Source organism: Perna viridis, chromosome 9 (assembly GCF_037379345.1).
Source record: "Perna viridis isolate PV_CMFRI_1.1 ecotype Kerala chromosome 9, ASM3737934v1, whole genome shotgun sequence".
Classification (NCBI taxonomy): Eukaryota; Metazoa; Mollusca; class Bivalvia; order Mytilida; family Mytilidae; genus Perna; species Perna viridis.
In genome coordinates, this window is record NC_142453.1 from 2,605,175 (window position 1) to 2,609,576 (window position 4,402).

Sequence of the window (4,402 nt, forward strand, 5' to 3'; positions counted from 1 at the left end):
TTGTTGAAATCGTATTCTAAGACTTTGGATTTGTTGTGCCAATTTGTAGCATTTGAGCTCTGTATGTACGTATTATCAAATGAGAGATGACAAGTAAATATTATGTGGTAAATGTATCTAAGGCTAGGGTTGATTTCAAAAATTGCTGCTCGAGTTTGATTGCATTGACAGATAATTCAGACCAAAACACAGGATTTTTCTAAGGGGGGACAAACCTAATCCGCCGGAGGTCTGGGGGGCTTTCATTGTCACAATTAAATCAAATTGACGAGTAATATTGTTTTCATAGGGGTGCGAATATGTATGTGTATGTACCTGCGGTCTCAACTTGTTGTTTGCGTCGGAGAGTTTTCTGTATATTGATTTTAAGTGTACAATGTAAACACTCGCAAACTTCAATAAAACACAAACTTGTGAACTATTTCGATGCCACGTGAACTTTTGCGTACTATTTTAAAGATTAAATTAGTGTCATTTATGCTGAGCATAATGGTGAAATTTAATTAGTGGGTTTAATGTTAACATATTAAACATTATCGTTAAAATCGTTAAAATGTGTGTGCGGCGTGCAACATGAAAAAAAAAAAGAACTATGGGGAAATTTCCGCGCACGAGTCAAATCTTATTGCGTTCTTGGCACGAGTGTTTGTCGTTGTGATCGCATTCCCAGTGGGAACTCCACGTTGAATCAACTTAGAAATTATGGTGGATATTTTGTGGTGAAGTGGATCAAGGTCAATTCCACGTCGTATCAACGTGGATAAATTCAATTTTGATGTTTCGACGAAATGTCTACGTTGTTTCCACGTCGATGAAATCCACGTGGATGTGTCGACGTTGCATCAACATTGAACTCGTGTCAATAATTTCAACATGAATTCATGCACGATTTTTCCACTTCAGAGTCATATTATAAACATAATAAAAAAGCTTACACAGTCCAGTATTCTAAACTGAGTATAAATAGTTGTGAAGTGTTGTTAAACATTGTAATTACACTGACGCTGGTTACTTGACAAATTTGATAAAACAAACGTTTTGAAATAATTTTGAAATTTACAGCCAATGTGTACTAAATGCAATCGAAACTACTCGGTATATCAGCTTGTAAGATATAATCTAACGGAAATGACTGAGGACTTTTGAATAGCATTTTTAAATTTCACTACGCGCATGCGCTGTTCGATAGTTCGCTTTCTTAAAATTTGAAGATGTTAACAAGCTCGGATTGCGAAGAACGAGAATAAAACACCGATACAGAGAAGATTGAGCCATTTCTTTCACAGTATGTGAGTTATTTTATAATACATGTGACAAGATTGCTTATTTATAATATTAGTTCGTGTTCATAATGATACATTTAGTATAATAACTGTTATTCGGAAAAAGGGGGAGGGAATCCTGATGCGATGCTGACTTTATTCCATGTTGATAAATTATTTAATTCGGATTATTGCAAGGAGAAGTTTTCTGTTTTATTATATTTGTTTTGCTTTTTATCGGATTTATTAAATACACCTTTACTTCCATGACACTTATGTAGCACTGATTTGTTGAAAAGAAGCTACAGTCTTCAATGCCACGGGAAATAAATATTGTACAGAAAGATTTGTAACAGTTGAAAGAGTTTACAATGTAATCACACCTGTTCTTGTAAGTTCATATTAAATATGTTATTAATATTACAAACTCAAGGATGATTTCGTTAGTCTTTATATTCCTTTGCTGAACATATAGAAATCACAAACGGCATGTCACCTCCTATAATTGTTTCTTTGTAAGTTCTTGTATCTTCCGAGCCCAATACCTCCTAACTCATCAATGGAATGTGATGATATTGAGGAATCTCAGGCATAATATCTAGATGTACATTAAAGTTGTATATTTTCTTTAGTAGCTCTGGAATGTTGTTAAGCCAACAGTATTAAATTGAAACAAGAAATGTATATGATTTTACAAGGGCATTTAGCAACTTTATTTCAATCTGGAATATAAGAATAACTGGGACCAAATGACCAATTCAATTTTTATAAATCTTGCAAAAATTGACAGATGCACAATGCACAAATTACATGCATGAATTACATGTACATCAAATTATGTAAAAGTAGTAATGCTAAAAATTACAGTCTACCACATTATATAGAGGTCTATTTATCTAAAGCATAATTGTAAAGAAAATATACTTTTATTTCAGAAGTGCAAGGTCAGAGTTTTCACATTGGTGGATCAAGAACTTTCTATTCACAGAACTTATAAAAATGTTTTTTATACATTTACATTATTGTTTACATAAAATATACTTTGAAAGTCTGTTTACTTTCATCTTATGTTGAACTAGTTGAATGGGTAGATACTGTCGAAAAAAAGTTTTATATTTCAAATATAATATGTATATATAGCAATGGAAGGCTTTTGTAACTGTGAGTGCAACTAGATAAGATTTAAATATATTACAATAAAACATTAATGAAAGTTTACAAAGTTCCATAATGGTCAGTTTAAAATTTCAGAGATTTAAAGGATACATATTCCTACCTTTAGTTATGTGTTTTATATATTGAGATTAAACGTTATTGGTATGATGTAAACTGAATGTGGTTCCAACTTCATGAGAAGATATATTATTTCACAATTGTTTCAAAGGCATGTGATGTTAAGAAGGATTCAACGAAATACACTAAATATACATGTGAAAGAAATTTTTAGTTGCACCACGAAAACGAAAGATAAATAAAAAACTTCTTGGTGATAACATGGCCTATTTCCACATCATTTACTGCCGTTAAGGATCAGCCTTAATGCAACGTGGATATTAAGTAAATTTTCAACGTTCTTCATACGTGGATTTTAAGACATAACGTAACGTTGATTCAGCGTCAAAATTTCACGTCAATTCAATTTGCATTTCAATACAATTTTTCAACGTTGTTTCCATGTTGAGAACTCACGTGATTTCAACGTTGAATCCATGTGGCGTGCCCGCTGGGTTCCTTTTTGTTTTATTTCAATTTCATCGTTTGTATTAATTTAAGATGGTTAACGCCTTATAACGTTCATTTAAAAATATATATAGAGTGGATAGGCTCTTCACACTTCAAGAAATCCAACTCGTTACGTGTCTTCCGTTTTATCGGAGTTATTTGTACATAATTATTACTGTGTAGATGATGTGCACCAAACAATTTTGGTGTTTTTATATTTACTGTAAGGCTTGTATGTTTTCTTTCCCTTTTTGTTTTACTATATGTGAGTGTTAATTTTAATGTTCATTCACTCATCCGGAATGAATGAAAGAGTAATCAGTGGAACCAAGATTCTACCGGAAATCAAAAGAATGTAATCTATGGACAATTACCAGACATGGAAAACAGACATACACAACAAAGAACATAAAGTAAATTAAAATGATACATACAAAGTAACAAAAACAAATGAACTACTTGGACTCCACTAAATACAGGAAACATGGACCAGATGCACCGGAAGGGTAAGCGTCCTCTGCTTTTCTTTAAACACCCGCCGAGTTGTTCATAAAAAGTCAAATCCGGGGTAGACGGAAGAGGAAAGTAAAACTATGACACATGAAACAAATCTGTTTTCATGGTACAGATGGGTACATCGTAACGATCCCCGAGTTCATGATGACGACCATAATGAAAATGTTTTAGGTGATACACATCCGGATGATACCCTTGTTTGCTGACAATAATTTCAGATGATTTCTTGGAGGTTACTTACACAGACAAAAACTACAGTAATTTGAGCGCGTGCAACTCGTATGGCAATCGAAAACCAACCACGGTTGTGATATCCAAGGGTCATAAGGACGTCATATTAGAATTAAATAATACATTTTTACAATATAATTTCTATAGATATAACATGTATGTTCACAAAATGGCGAACATTATCATTTGAAATTGAATTATTTAGTCTTATACGAATATGCCAAATTGAGATGTTTATTTCATGTTTCTACTAACTTTAAATCGAACTCCTCACAACCGTTTGCTTTAATTAAATTAATACTGCGCTGATACAAAAAAAAAAAGACAACCATCTCCGCGTCGTTATCGAAAATGGCAGATGTTACTAGAGTTGCCATTGTGAGCAATAGCGAATGTCCCCCCTCGGCAACCATTTAAGTTGCCAATTTTATAATTGTATTTTTATATCTGTTCAACTCCTTTGACAGACCTATTTTCAAGTTTGTAGCTATTCATATTAATGCGAAAATGCTATGTCCTAGATTTTGACCTAAGGCAGCCATTTTGAAACTGATAACCTTTCGTTAGAAGTTTTGTTTAGATTCCGAGGTCTGACGGATACGCATTATATTACTAAGTTTCATTCAATTTGTTCAATGAATAAAAACATTATTACCGTGTGAAAAATGTGG

General features: G+C 32.9%; 1 long non-coding RNA gene across 1 annotated transcript; it reads left to right on the forward strand.

Moving 5' to 3' along the window:
• The first annotated feature begins 1,192 nt into the window (after window positions 1-1,192).
• Window positions 1,193-2,422, forward strand: LOC148606104 (uncharacterized). Its single transcript, XR_015915565.1, has 3 exons — window positions 1,193-1,285; window positions 1,544-1,653; window positions 2,198-2,422. It is a non-coding gene; the product is annotated as an uncharacterized LOC148606104 (long non-coding RNA).
• The last annotated feature ends 1,980 nt before the right edge of the window (window positions 2,423-4,402 follow it).